The following is a 16,573-nucleotide window of genomic DNA, read 5'->3' as shown; positions in this document are numbered from 1 at the left end:
AAAGGGAAACGAGTAGAAAGAAACGACGAGAAATGGAGAACCTAGTAAACCGACAAAGCAAAGAAACAAAAAATATGTTCGTGTACTAGTGTGTGTGTGCACAAAAAAGAAACAGTAAAGGCTACAGAAAAAAAAAATTTGTAAGGACAATTTTTTTTTAATAGTGTACTGAGTGCGGTGGAGAAAACTATTTTTTTGTATGCACAGCTTGTTTCGTGCCTCCTCATTTGAGGGGGAGCTCTGCCAGAAAGACCGATTCGGCGGTCAGGCTTTCAGGTTGCAGTTCCTGCGCATGCGCATGAAGAAACTTCCGGTGGCCAACTGGAAGTAATCCAATTCTGTGCATGTGCGCTGAAACTTACACAGTAGTGTCACTTGGGGTCACCAATTGTAACAGGATGAGAATTCAGGAACACTGGAGGAGGGGTGTCTGGTCTGATCCTGTCACATTCAACTTGAATTGAATGTGACAGGATCAGACCAGACACCCCTCCAGTGTTCCTGAATTCTCATCCTGTTACAGAATCCTTCAGAATACTGCCCAACATGTTTGTTGAAGTTACTTGCTATGATAGTAAGCTCATTGTCACTCAGCACTGAAGTAATTAGCAAAAGTACTTCATAAAATCAGTCCTTCTTTTTTTAGCCATGTGTAGAAGGTGCATGTGGCTTAGGTCCTGGTAATATGATCTTCTGGTTTCAAATGAGTCGTGATAAAGAGCATCAAGAAATACAAAGACAAGTTAAAGTTGATTGCCACATTACTTTCACTGCTAACAGACGATTCAGCAAACAGGTACACAAAAATAATTCTGTTAATGACAATGCACTGGTTCATCATGCAGCTTGAAGATGAGGATGTGTGCAGGAAAAGCACAAAACATGACAAAAAAATCTCTACTGATAATTCTCTCCTCACAGAGGCTGCAAAGTGGAATAAAAGTGCACTCATGCTGAAGATCTGAACTCCATTGTGACTACCCACCTCACTAAATAAATGCTTATTTGAACATGTTTATTAGCATTGTTGATGCCAGCTGCCTTGAAATCTTACTACTCATTGCATGGGGATTTTTCATCATGGCATGCTTCAGTTTTCATTCATCTTGAAGTTTAAAGGCTTTGGGTTTTGTCTTTCTTGGAGTACAGGACACCTTGCCATCTGCAACAAACTTCTTAATTGTGTGGTGATCTTGCATCAATATTTTTGCAGTGGAAAGAGTATTGTCCTTCAAATAGTAATTTTATTATTTTTCTCTACCTCAACTGACATTAATTGCACTCCTTTTGGCATTTTCACAGATTTGCAAACACTTCTTAGCCACCAAATAATGTGAGGAAAATGAGATTAATTTGTACCTTGTTGCATAAACTATGGGCATTTAAGGACAACAGTTTGTATCTGGATTTCAGATGACGATGATATACAGGGGATGGCTGATTGTTCTTGTTTAGTTTCCCATGATTTTTGTATTGCCAGTTATTGTGGGTGCAGTATGCTCAGACCAACTGATATCCCTTATCCATGACTCACCAGACTTGATGAATTTCCATATTTGCCCATCGTCGTGTAAGCTAAAGCTTTCCTGTGGCACTGAGTTGCGATTTAGGGAAGCAACAGATCTTAGCTTTGGGTGTACATCAGGTGGTAGGCCAGGGCGTGTCCGAAAGGTAATTTTGTTTTCGCGCCGAGCCCTATCAACGGCTAGAAAGACGGAAAGCACTTTTTGGAGGAACACAGCTTAAGTCCTTAGATGTGTTGCCAGTAAATGCCTGTAGATCAACCATGTCTTCCAATACTCCAATGACATTTACCCCATGGGTGGTTGATTCAGTAGCTTCCTCGATGCGTCTAGGTTCAGTAAGAGCTACAGGTAAATTTTTGAGCAAGGCACTCCGATACGATCCCTCATTGTGAGGTTTTGCACAGACTCTGGTTTTGATTCCTGCTATTTCGCAGCTTAAAGCAGAAATCATTTGTCAAATTACCGTAACCTCTGTACTGATGGTCGATTTTTGTCAGTGTTGAGAAGTGTCAGGAGATGTTCTTCAGCTGGAATGGTCAATTTTTGTTGTTGTTGAAGAATGACAGGGGAGGAAGACACGGGCAGCTTTAGTTTTTGTTGTTCTTCATCAACAGAACTGGTATTGGGAGACATAGTCGGTTTTAGTTGCTGTTCAGCAGCAGTGGCAGTGGAAGACATGGTTGTCGGATTTTGTTATTGCTGTTCTATCTGAAAAAGAAAAATATCACATTAATACTGTAGAATATTCATAAAGAATATCTTTTAATATGGAATATTCAAATAAGGCTCAATAAGAAAATATGCTATTTAATTAAAAACAATTTGAACACTTTGCAAACTCTTTCTGTTTGCAATGTATTAAAAATACACTTGTGGATGAGCTACTTCAAATTTCATGCTAAAAAATATTCAGCTGTGCTTATGTAAGGTGTTCCATGTATTTCTATCTTCTGCAAGAGCTTTGGCATCCTCCCAGCTCATCTCTGCATGTAGATCTTTCGGAACTGTCCTCTTCTGTGTTATTAACAGGCTTCCACGTTTCCTTTTTCCATTTTCTGGTTTCCAATCGAAGGAGTGCTTTGAGTGTCTTGTTGACGACATTCTAAAGATATGTCCAAGAAACCTCAGGCGGCGATCTTTCACTGTGATTCTTAGTGGTTTCTGTTTGGTTCTCCCATAGACTTCATTGGTTATTCTGTTTTCCCAAGAGGTGAGAACTTTTCGGAGGTACCTCTGGTGGAATACATCTAGCTTGTGGACGAGTCCTGCTGTCATCTTCTACGTGTCACTGGCATAGATGGCAATTGGGTTGACAAAAGAATTGTACAAAACTATCATGCTTCTCTGAGTCATCTGATTAAATTGCCACTTTTCCAATTCTGCTTGGAACGAGGTATAACTCAGTTTTCGTCTACTGTTACATTCTGAGTTCAAATTCCGCCGAGGTCGACTTTGCCTTTCATCCTTTCGGAGTCGATGTAATCGACTTAATCCCTTTGTCTGTCCTTGTTTGTCCTCTCTGTGTTTAGCCCCTTGTGGGTAGTAAAGAAATAGATATAACTCAGTTATATCCCTTTACATCTTTATTATAGGCATATAGCCTGAAAACATTCCGTGGATATTACAAGTACATACAATACAAAATTTAGGGTACATATAATGAATGATGAATATGAAATGAGTTATTTGTAATGGAGAAATGGAATGGCTTACGAGCCTCCCAAGGCTCGCAGTTTCATTTTACAGTTCTTTTATACAGTTTGTAATCGTTTTGTTTATCCATCTGTTACATGTTCCATTATGTCCTCCAGCCCAATCACGCTGGCCAAATTTTCATAACGAACATAATATATATGACATGCTTTAATCCTTTCTTTGAATGTCTCTACTAGTTTTTTCATTTTCTCTATTTCCACTAATAATGCTCTGTTGTTTGGTTAAAAACATGTCCTCTTCCGATTTTATTCTTATCAAACCTTTTGTTTTGGTTAACCTTTTCTCTATTTCCATATTCAACGTTCTTAAATTCTGCCCCGAAGGTCGTCCTGTTCGCTTTACATATTCTAATCTCTTTGTCCCTTTAATCAGGATTTTAAAAATTTGCCAGAGATAAATTTCCTCCCCATGAATAATTGTCCAGGCAATTTGGTTAATGTTTACTTTAACACCCGGCCACCAAAACAAAAGAATACAAGTGTAATAGGTGTAAAATGCTGTATATTAAGCGAATATGAGAACAAAAATTTGTGCCAGCGAACCAATTACAATTGGTTTGTTGGCGCAAATTTGTGGGGAAATTTGTTTTCCAAATTCATAAATCAGTATTATGTGTCAAAAGTGAAAGAATCACGATTCACATTAATATTTATTCACATTTAATTGGGGAGATGTCTGAAATAGTACATATTCTGTAATGATATAAATTGCTTATAACTTTTTTTTATGTGGAGATGTGAAATGACTTGAATATATATTATTGTATGTTATGAATAGACAATTTGATGCACATTTTTAATCTTTTCATAAAACATTCAAAACAGTAATTTGTATGTTCCAACAATTTTTGGAATGCTTCATCTTTGAATTCATAGCACCACATAAATTCAATGAGCTGTGAGTCCAATAAGGTGTTCCATGTGGTGGGTGCTAAAAATTTTACTTGGGCTTCTCAGATGACTGAAGATCAATATGTAAATAATTGGTAATAATCTCCTAACATCAACCAATCATTGTTTATATTTTTAAATATAGTGGCTGATCAATGTTCAAGTTGTAGTTAACATGTTTTCTTATGATAAAAACTTGGGTTCTTAAAGGACTGCTCCACATAACACACCCATTGATCAGAGATGTCTACATGATAAACCCTAAATTGTCATCTTCACCAATTAGAAACTGACAGATCCACATACCATTTTTGAATATCTTTTCTTGTATTATTGACGTAATGATTGAGAGTGTTGTGGAGCTGAACAATATACTTACAATAGGTATCTTTTACTTTGTGGTTTGAAACAAAATTTTCAAAAGAAAAACTTGATTCATGTCATTTATTTTTTGTTTTGTTTTTGTTTTATGTACCTGTACTGTGCGAAAAATATTTCAAATCTCAACACAAATATCTTCTTCAAGCAGCTAACTGGACTAACAGGGAATAAACAGCCTAGCAGGTACTTGGTTAAGTACCTGCTAGGCTGTTTATTCCCAGTTTGTCCTTATTTATTTTTCCTGCTAAGAGCAGGTACAAATAAACATTTCTTTTTGTAATATTCCAATTCACATAACATCAGTTTATGTGGACCCATGCTAGTTTCATCAATTTAAAATTTTTTAGTCTCTTCCATTTAGATATTCTTATGTGCTAGGCTGTGTCTATCAACAAAAAATGTACATATGGCGTACCTAAATGATATTTCAGAAACAAAAAAATAATAATATAGTCTTAATTGATTGGGTCCAGTTGCATTTGATGCATTTCCATCAAAATATTTTACACCTTGGATGTATTTATTGAAGGTAGCAGTTTTTTTGACTGCTTATGTATTTGTTCTCATTGTTCATATCAGACAATGACAGGCCGTCCACTTGGCAAATTCCTGTTGATTGACAGTTTCATATTCTCATGAATTATATTAAACTTTATTTATTTTGGTCTATTTTATTCTCTGTTAATTTTTATTTGTATTTGAAATTTGAGTTGAAACTTGAATTTGAAAAAATACAGGGTGATTACAGGTGGAACATTTTTGATCATTCTTTTTCTCAGTCATGGTTGACTTAGGTTAAATATATTAGTTCTGTTTGTGTTGAAATTTGCATATTTTTTAGTATGTTCACAAAATAAATTGGACTGTCAAATATTTGTTTTGGAAAATATTTTTGTTTCAAACTGTAAAGTACAAGATACCCTTTCCAACATGTTGATTTGGAAACTTCAGTGATTGCACAGAAAAAAAATTTCATACAGGCCTAACTTATCTAGCAAATTTTATTTTTGTAAAATCAGCCTCCTCTCTCAAATCATCTTTTTATGTTATTAGATACCTCGAAGATACAGATGTGCATGATATCTCAAGTGTACAATACTGATGTGTATATATGTATTTATTAATTACTACTGTCATAGTTTTTTTTTTTTTAGTGATGTACATTGGGTAGTATCCAACTTAAACCCTCAAGTTCTATACAACTCTTTGCTGATTACTTTTCATAGCATCTTTCACAAGTTTTCACAATACTACTTTGTCACATTTTCGCAAGGCCTGCTTTTCAAAACTCTATTTTCCATTGTTACGGTCAGACATCAGTTGACACTGTGCTCTAGGAGATTCTTGCTAGTAAAAAAAATTGGAGCATTACCCTTTCACACCTGGGTCTCTATCATACATACCTACATCAAGGACAAGACCCCTGCCTACTCGTGAGGGAGCCTTTACGTGGTCTCCCAACTTGACTATCAGCCTGATCTCCCTCAGGTCCCACCTCAACATCTCGAAAGGAAAAGACGTTGGATAATATGGAATATATGAACTGTGTGTTATCTATATATCTAGTGAAGCATGTCTTCCTTGCAATGAGTGCATTCAACACTGCTAAGTTAGATGTCGCTCTTGATAGGCTTTCTAACAATATATTGACCACCTTGCAGGAGCCTCATGAGCTAACAAAAGTATTTCTAAGTTTGACTTGTTTATGTAACAACTGGATTTAAATCTTATGTCTCCCAACTATCTTCTGAGCAGTAACCTTGTTACACAACTGGGAATACCAACAATTTGGTTGGGATGACCATAGTTAAAACATCAACCAAATGATGAAATTCAGTATAGACTATCATACTAGATACTCTATTTTCCCCCAGTCTGTGTTGCAACTAGCAAAAACAGATTCACATTAGATGTAGTCTACCAAAAAATACTGGCTATTACCATGAAAAGCCATCTTTGCCAAGGATATGGAGTCCATGTCAGTTATCAACACAAAGGAATATAACCCAAGAAATCACAGATGAACTTAACTGCATATCAGAAACATTGGCCCTGACTCTTCTGTGGACTCAACTTTACACAAAGGTAAGAACATCACATCACACCACTGAAAACAAGTACATACACACACACAACACACATTCAGTCAAATAGCTGCACTAGTGAACAAATATTTACTATTACAAAATACACTTTTATGATCCAGTAAATGGAATTATAACACATTGATACCATTTGAGGCAGATTTACACTTGACAACACATTGGAAATATAGTCATTTAAACCAAAGATGTATTTTATGTGTATAGTGTGTGTAGATATATCATCATTTTTATGTTAGCTTTTCATGCTTGTGTGAATTGACTGGGCAAGGGGAACAGTCTGAGTCACATACTCTGAATTATTCCTTTCCCAACTCACAACAGGTCAGAAAAACTACACCCTACACATGTTAGTTTTTGTCTTGGTTCCTACATTTGGGTGCCCTAACACCAACCACTTTATAGTACTAGTGCATATATTGCCACCAGCATTGTAGAGGCTGCCTTTGGCAAGGTTATATAGTCATGTCAACCCTATGCCGTATCTACTCAATTTGCCAGTCATATATATATATATATATATATATATATATATATATGCACACATCATCACTAGATCAGGGATCCAATTCTTAGACTGGATGGCATGTTCTATTCTTCAGCAAAGCACTTAATTTCATGTTGCTCCAATCCACTCATCTGTAAATGGGTAAACCTGCCTTCCAATCAGGAGGAATGTTGGCCTATTCACCTAACCAGCAGGGTACCAGCATCCAATAGTCTGATTGATCATGTGATACACACATCCATATATAACACAAACATAATTGCCAGAATTAAAGAAAGGATGGGAGAAGGAGCTGTTACTTAGGCTGGTATCTTTCTTTTTTGCAAAAAAGAAGCCACACTGCGAAGCATTTGCTGTAAGTTTGATATTGCAAGGTAGTGAGATGACAGCATTAAATGTGGAATATTTGTAAGGCTGGAAAGAAATAACATGAGTGTAATCTGTTGGATGAGTAACATTAGCCGAAATCGTGGCTGAATATTAGAGGTGAGTGATGGGTGAGAATTACTGTCAGTGGTAAGTAGGCTTGGCTGAAGAATACTTAGGAAGAAGTAATGAAAGTAGATCTCATGAAACTGAATCAAAATTATAAACTTAGATTCAACATGACTGTTACACAAAACCAAAAAAAGCATCTAAATATATATCACCTCAATCATACAATTGACATGGTTAATTTAATCAAAGCTAGAGATAATCTGGATCACAAATCATAAATACACCTCACAGAAGTAAAAAAATTCACATTCAAAATTGTAATTGTGTTGTAATTATCAATAGTGTCATTAGAAATGTTTTGGAATATTTCTTCTGGCTCTTTACATTCTGAGTTCAAATCCTGCTGAAGAAAACTTATTAACCACTCCTCTGGGGTTGATAAATTTAAGTACCAGTCTGGTACTAAGGTTGATAGTATCAGTTAATATATCACCTCAAAATTGCTAGGCTTTTGCCTAAATCTTAGACTATTAAAGGCAGGAAGCTGATAAGATTGTTGTGATATGTCTTCAAGTTCTTTACATTCTGGGTTCAAATTATCCCGTTGAGGTTAGTTTGCCTTTCATCCTTCTGGTGGTGATAAAATAAAGTACCAGTCAAATATTCCCCCTTCTCTTAAAGTTGACAGCTTTGTACTGAAATCAGGAACCGTTATTATTAAGGTGGCCATCTGATAGAATCGTTAGCACACCAGACAAAATACACTGTGGAATTTTGTTCATCTTTACATTTCAAGTTCAAATGCCACCATGGTCAACTTTGTCTTTTAGCGAATGGGATCAATTAGATAAGCACCATTAACACCAGGCAAGTACTGGAATCAATATAATTAACTAGTCCCCTCACCCAGAATTTCAGTTTTTGTGCCTGTAATAAAAAGAATACAGTGGCAAACTGGCAAAATCATTAGCCCATAAAATGTTTAGTAGCATTTCTTCAGCTTTACATTCTGAATTCAAATCTTGCCTTGATCAACTTGGACTTTTATCCTTCCAGGATCAATAGAATAAGTACTAGACAGGTAATCAACCAGCCCCTTCTCACCCCTAAAATTTCTAGCTTTAAGTCTTTCGAAGAAAGAATAAAGTGATGAGCTGGCAGAATTGTTAGCATACCAGGTAAAATGCTTAGTGACATTTCATCTGTCTCTATGTTCTGAGTTCAAATTCTGACTTTACCTTCCATCATTTTTTTGTGGGAGTCAATAAATTAAGTACCAGTCAAGCACTGCAGTCAATATAATTGACTATACCCCCGCCCCCCAGAAAATTTCAGGTCTTGTGCCTATAGTAGAAAGGATTCTTATATCAGATTAGTTATGATAGTCATTGTTGTTATGAGTATTAATAAATGCTTTTTTTTTTTTGCTTTTGTTTTAGGTTACAGTCCACTTTATATTGTGATCATATACAAAATACAAAGAAATTGAATTTAATGTCTATCATCATAACGAATTTAAGTAAACTCACAACTTCTTTTTCCAGGTATGTGTCTGTTTATAATTCCTATGTTAGCTATATCAATCCATGTTACATATATTAACTTGGAAATGTTTTTTAACAAGAATGAATAAATTATATTCTCTGTCAATGAGTTATCCAAACTCTGCTAAAATAACCCAAATAGTGGCATTATAGCCGGTTACAGATTCAGTCTAGCACAAAGAACAAGAATGGTCTTCTCCAGCAAGTAGAATATGCTTGCCTAAGGCACTATGCAGTAAAATCAAACCTGAAACCATGCAGTTAGGAAGCAAACCTAACCATATCTACACATGCACTGTGAAAGTTGAATTCAGTTTATACAATGAACCAGTACACTTGTGTGGATAACTCAGTATTGAGACTACATTGTTATAGAGGTAACAGAAAACATATTCACAAGTCAGCTTGTACAGACTAAATTGACATTAAACAATAACCATTTTTTCATCATGCTTAACTTTAAATTCCAACTTTTCATCTGCAGTATTGATGTCATTTCTCACAATAATATACTTGTAAATGTCGACAACAAACCACAATTCTACTATCATCATGACAAAGTGTTTTGTCATTCTGTGTGGCTTATAAATAAATGTGTGCACAAATAGCCTACAGCATAAATGTATCCACATATAGTTTATAGCATGAGTGTATATATTCATAGTTTACAATATATGTGTGTATATACATAGCTTACCCCTTTGAGAATAAATGTATTCATCACTAACTATGTGCAGTTTTCAGAAAAAATTTAAACATCTATACATCCTCTCTCTAAAGAATTAGATGGGTGTTATATTACTGATATTATTTTGGTCACTGTTATTAGATAATAGGCTTAGTTTAATTACGTTCCTTTAACTGCAGTCCCAATGTGGAATGACTCTCAGTTGCCACCATTGTTTTTTTTTTCTCCTGTTTTACTTCAATTATTTTCATAACATCCATACCACCACAATTACCTCTTTCTTGCACATCACCCAGTAATTATAATATCTAACTATTTTGCCAACTCATTATCTGTGTTTTATTTTTCAGTTCTATATAAACAAACCAACGGCTTGAACTTGGAATCTTCAACCTTCATAGTTGTACAACATCACATTCTGGTTCATTCTTCAATATTAAGCATTTGACCAAGAAGAGATATTTTCTTTTTAAGTAGAAATATGGGATCCTTAAACTTGTGCTGCACCTGAATATAAACTATTTATGATTGATCATCATCACCCAAACTATAATAGTTAATCTATCTATGAATATATGAACTGTTGTATTTGTATAAGATTGTTCACTGAAGCTATGACCATGTATACAATTACAAACTTGTTGATTATTGTTACTGTACCTATTTTTATAGAAATTCCTTTTATCTAGCAGCATCATTTATGTCCTCTTAAAGTGATCTTCTTTATGTCAGAAGTCAATAGCAGAAAAAAACCCAAATGATATGAAATGCCTTTTGTTCAGAAGCTATTTGTCTTAGAACCACTGCCGACAGTTGTACAACAACAAAATCATGGATATTTTTCTCAAAACTGCTTCCAGCATTTGTATGATTATAGAATCAGTAATATTTATTCAGAAGATAGAAACTATTATCAACAGTTTTACAGTTACCAGAATCTCAATTCGCAAAACAAGTGAAAAATCAGTTAACAAAAATGACAATATAAATAACATTTTTTCCATCTTGTAATTTTATTTGTGCATGTGTACCATTATATTATTTTTATACCAATCATTACATAGTGGTAAAGTCATTTCACCAGATGCTGAGCCTACTGATAAATGATAAACAGCTACAACAAGTGGTCACATTCTATTCAGCAGACTTCATCCAACCTATGCAAGCATGGAAAAATATATATTATTATCACTATAATGTTGACTGTGAAGAAAGTATTATAATATACTACTAGGAAGTTGTTTCTTGACATAAGACTTCTACAAATATCTCTCAGAATACTGCAACATCTGCTACATTTATTTGTATCTAACATGAATTGTAATATTTAGATCAAGGATTGGCAGCTGTATTTTTACATCTGCAAGGGAGATTGTGTACTATCAAGTGAACAGAGGACGAGGATAAATACTAACAAGAATTTGAAATATGGAAATTATCCATTGAAATATATCTAATTGTTATTTTCATCAGATTAGTTCATGATACATGCTAGGGAATCATGTTTAATGAAGGATACCAATTAGTAATCAATGAACTCAATTTAATTATAATTTATTTCCATCAGGATATCTTTCAAGTCTGTTGAAATGACTCAAAGAATCTTTGAAACAGAAAAAAAAAAAAAAAACTGAAAATGATGCATTGGGTGGGGAAAAAGAAAATTATATACTTTTAATGTAAACAGTAGACAACTGTGAAATTTGATGGTGTTTGTTACTTGAAAGTTTTTTAATATTAGGTGCCAGACTTGTCAATGCCTACAGCAAGACATCCAAGTAGGTATTAGTCAGTTTGGTTCTCAAATGGTTTTTGAAGTGGTCCCATTTTTGAAAATATGTGCTCAACACAGGTAAGTGTTGCCAAACAATGTTTTGTTTTTTTTTTTTTGTTTGGTATGAGTTGTATGAGTAACTAACTTAGGATGCTTGCCACTTGTATCTTGGATGGATAGAATTTCTATAGAAAGTCAAACTCTGATACATCTTCAATATGAAATTTAAATCTCAGATGTCATCATATTGCCTCTTAATCAATTCAGTTTGATTATTTTCTGATACTGTGTCCAATATCAAATGGTGTAGCAGACATTGGGTGAAAATTCAGCTAACAAGAAAAATATTCTTTCCTTAATTCTTGGACCATATTCATAAAAATGCTTGGATCTTTTACTCTACTTTTTTTTTAAATTGGGGAAATATTTCAATTTCTCTATTAAATACAACAATTTGACCAAACATCTTAAAAGGCAGGGTTTTTTTAAAAAATTACTTCTTAAAGTTATTAAAATTATCCACAATAAGTGTCACAATAATATAAAACATCTATGCGCTCAAAAAATATTACCATTTCTTCATTCAATGAAAATACTCTTCCCATCAATGATTATCAGCTTAGCCAATATACATTGAAGAGAAATAAGCCAAGTCTCCATATTCTGCCTCTATGTCCAACAAAATCTGTTAAACAAGTAATGATTTAACCAAAAGATAAAGTTTTGTCAACAATGTCCAGATATTGTAACATGTGGTTCTTCTAATTTGTTGTTATTGCAAGAAGTCATATGACACACTTGTCTATGTGCAAATTGTTCTCTTAGCATGCATTTTAATTACCAAATCTGAAGGGGGCTCACTACAAGACAAACTGAAAGGAGTGATTAGTCATAAATATCCCTTACTAAGCATAAAAATGTTGACAAAATATTTATTATCTTGTTTGAGCAGATATTTAACACAGATTTCTTGTTAAAAAACATTGTGACTGTTTCTAATTATAAATTTGAGCAATACCATCTCAAAACACTTATAAAAGTAGTCTTACATAATGCATATTAATAAGGTGGTCTTAGTAGGCTTCATATAAACCAGTATTTGGTTTGGAACATTGATATTATACATTTGTCATGTCATATACTATCATTTCTTACCATAAGTTTATTTGAATTTTTTGTTTTTAAGAAATTACAATGTACTTTTTTTTTTTTTTTTGAAAAAAAAAGGCATCTTTCATCAAAAATATTCAAGTTATATATATTCTTTTACTGGTATGCAAACTTATCATTTCATCTGACAATCTTTATCAGCCTCTTTGCTCACAATGTGTCCTCCATCACTAACATCCCCAAAGCCATCAGATTAATAGCATTAATCTCTCCTGTTAAAGCAGTGTAACCATTAGCTTGTACTCTGTTTTCAGGTTTCTCACAGTATAAAATACATTAGCTGTCTTGATAGTACAACTTAATTCTTTGTTATTGAACAGAATAACTTTCTGTGACCTTTTAATCAGTTGGAGTTGAGGGTGTCATATATCAAAATAGAGATATATTTAAGATCAGGTATCATTAGAACCTTTGTCAATATGTTGATGCAAGTCTTTTCCATTAGTGATGCTATATTGATGCAAGAACATTGAAAATATTTCTGGACAAGGCAGATGTACTACACTATATTCAGAACAGCTAATTCTACATAGATAACATCAAGTCCTGTACCTGTACAGTTCTTGTGCAGCATTGTATAATTGTCTTCTTATGCCCATTCTTGGTACAACTGCAATTTTCCCTTCATATTCTGAGTTACAATTCTTACCTATAATATGAAGAATTAAAATGAATGGCAATAATTAAGATAGAACAGAAACAAGATAGAATAAAACCTTGTTCACATGTCTGACCCATACTAGATCAGTTGTAAAATGGTCATAATTAAGGAAATCATTCTGCAGTACCCAAGAGGGTTTGTGCTTCTTTAAGTCCATTGTGTCAGCTCTCACCTATTTTTTTATTCTTTTTAACACATGATTGTCCAATACAATGGTCAATCAATTTTATAAAAACAACTGTGTAACTCCAGGCAGTTATTTTAGAACTGTGATCAGTTGCTACTAATTCTTCAGTTTATTTTGCTGGGGCTTTTTTGCTGTGTCAGTGATTCCATCTTTTTTTTTAAAGTAATTCAGTGATCACTGGTAGAGAATGAAAAAGGTGTGTCACGTGTCCCTAAATCTGTTTGGATGACTTCCTTAATGAGGCCAGAGTAATTCTTGTGGGTAATTAAACTAATTTTCATTTGGAAATTGCTGAACTCCCTAGTCAGAAGGTTCTGTTTATTGGGAATTTTAATGGTTGTGTAATGCATCATTTTTGTTCAAATCACACATGAGAAAGTAACTAAATTGTCATGGCTAATTTTTCAAACTTGAGTTCATGCAGAAAACAGTAACCTGAGTGGTTATCAAAATGCTGAGACATAATCTTATGCACTTTCTTCTTGTTCAAATAAAATTACTGATTTCAAAATACATCTATGTATTTTATTCTACAAATAGAAAATTATGTATGCACCTCAACACATTTTCTGAAGCTCTTATAGTCTATATTTCTTTCACATAATCTATGTATTTGTTGGTGATAAGTTAAACTACCATTCTCAGAGAATTCTTTACTGCAAATATCACAGTAGTATGGTTTTTTGCATGTGTGAATACATTTGTGGAAAGATAATTACAGAATTTTATTTAATGTCAGTACTGCCACAGCTTATCTCCTGTGTACACATTGTATCACAGATATCACTCTTTGTCATTAATTGCAAGACATATGGCAAATTAGCTGAAAATTCTCATAGAATCTTTGCAGCAAATACATTTGAATATATTATTAGCAAATTTCACAAAGGAGAAAATTTGAACTTGTAATTTATGTTCAATGAGGGTAAGAATGTTTTGGATTTTTTTTTCAGTATAGAGGAAGCATGGTAACATGACCTATTTATAGGACTTCTGAAATTGTTGATATCTGAAGACTGGAGATTTGGTCAGAATGTTAGAAATGTATCCAGTCCCTAGGTTGATAAGATAAATCACTATTTTCAGACCATGTTTTGGCATGATATCAACTCTTAAAGTCTCTCTTACTATTATGTCTTCAGTACAGAAGTATTTCCTGTGTTCTGTATTTTGTAATGTCCACTACACCAGTGAATATGCAATCTAGAGTTTAATTGCCATCACACTTCAATGTATTATTCCACAGTTATTAATCTTTCTGTCATATAAAAAGATATTTTGTGTTATGAAGGAAGATGAAATATGGTCGATATTTTCTACTCTAATAAGTGACTTATTTCAGAGATATGGAAATCTTATTCCAAATTTTTGTCCTCTAAGACGTCATCAAATAAATGGGCTACAGTTCTTGAAGTATATCCAGATGTAACTCTTGATGAAAAATCCTTGCAATACACCACGATGTCACGTGGTCGCACCAGTTGATCCTGTCATTTCTTATCACCCACGAACTTTGCTACTGGACATTCTACCTATCTACCCTTTACGGATTCTCTTTTGGATACTTACCCTCCGGCTGCACCTCTCGTACCTACGGATCACTGTGTACTCTACTCTTGATTTAAAATATATGATTCAACTGTAACCTAATATTTCTTTCTTTTCTTTGAGATACTACCACATATAACTTAAGTAACTAAATGTCTTATCCATTGAATGACTTTCATTGTTAATTTTTCATGTTTAAACATCTCACAATCATCCAGAAGTCTTTTTTTTCTCTGCCATATGGAATTATCTGTAATTAATTTTAAATCTTTAAAATCAATTTTAATAAAGCCTTATAAATTATGATATTGATAATGTTAGTTTTTGTTCATAAAATTTAATACATTTTTGGTTGTCAAAAGTATAAGATGTGAAACAACTGGAACAGTTGTGATACAGTTGTCATTGCAAAGACAGGATGGGAGAAGAGATGCACATTGTTTGAAAGCTTAGTTGAACAGAGACTTGACAGGCATTAAAGTTTGTAAATCAGAAAGGAAATATATTTCTATAAAATCTGTTATCATTAAATAACACTCTTTTACTGTTTTACTTGCTTCAATTATTGGACTGCAGCCATGCTGGGATAACACACCAAAGAGTTTAGTTAATCAAATGAGACCCAGTACTGATTCTAATGGTCTCTTTTTCCCCCCTAGCTACTAAGCTATGAGGACATAAACCAACACCAAGTGAACACACACACATATGTGTGTGTATGTTCATGATAGGCTTCTTTACAGTTGCTGTATATCAAAATCAAACACCAGGAGTAGAGAAGTAACCATGTCCTTAACATAGCTAAAGAGGCCTTACATCTCTACTCACTCACCATCCTCTTTACAGAGTGAAAGTATGAATGATAGTGATGAGAGGGATGAGTGACAGTACTTGGTATTCTAAGATGGCAGAAGTCTATTTGACACAGGGCATGGGATGATGACAGGTGGGGTAGGAGGGGGATAAAAGTAGAGTGGCATATGCACACATGGTCCAATGTAACTACTTACACATAAGTACAAGAGGAGTTAAGTGATGAAGGTGACAATGTTGAACAGAAAGTAGGTGTATTATATACCAGTCACTGAGTGACTCAAAGGACTGATAGGGTAAGAAGAGATGGAATGACATCCTTTCTACATTGACTAGATGCAATGAACAGAAGAGATCCACTATCATTTATGTGTATACCTGTCCATTTACCAGTGTGTTGAGTTAACATCACTTTATATAAAAAAAATTTGATAAGCTAACTGGGGTCAATATTCTCAACTAAAATCCTTGAAGATAGTGCTTCAGTAAATAGTATCATTTGAGAATCTCTATAGATGTCTCAGTTATAAGAAAAACTTCAAGAAAGGTTGTAGCATAATTTTCTAATAGTTCATCTCCCACCATCAAATAAAAGATTTCTCAGTAGATATCCAGATAAAACGCATT

General features: G+C 34.0%; 1 long non-coding RNA gene across 1 annotated transcript; it reads left to right on the top strand.

The window, feature by feature from the left end:
* The first annotated feature begins 369 nt into the window (after positions 1–369).
* Positions 370–15,448, top strand: LOC118764047. Its single transcript, XR_004999839.1, has 3 exons — positions 370–380; positions 8,011–8,015; positions 10,526–15,448. It is a non-coding gene; the product is annotated as an uncharacterized LOC118764047 (long non-coding RNA).
* The last annotated feature ends 1,125 nt before the right edge of the window (positions 15,449–16,573 follow it).

This window comes from Octopus sinensis, linkage group LG7 (assembly GCF_006345805.1).
Source record: "Octopus sinensis linkage group LG7, ASM634580v1, whole genome shotgun sequence".
Classification (NCBI taxonomy): Eukaryota; Metazoa; Mollusca; class Cephalopoda; order Octopoda; family Octopodidae; genus Octopus; species Octopus sinensis.
The sequence above is the reverse complement of the archived record's forward strand: the minus strand, read 5'-3'. Positions and strand labels throughout refer to the sequence as shown.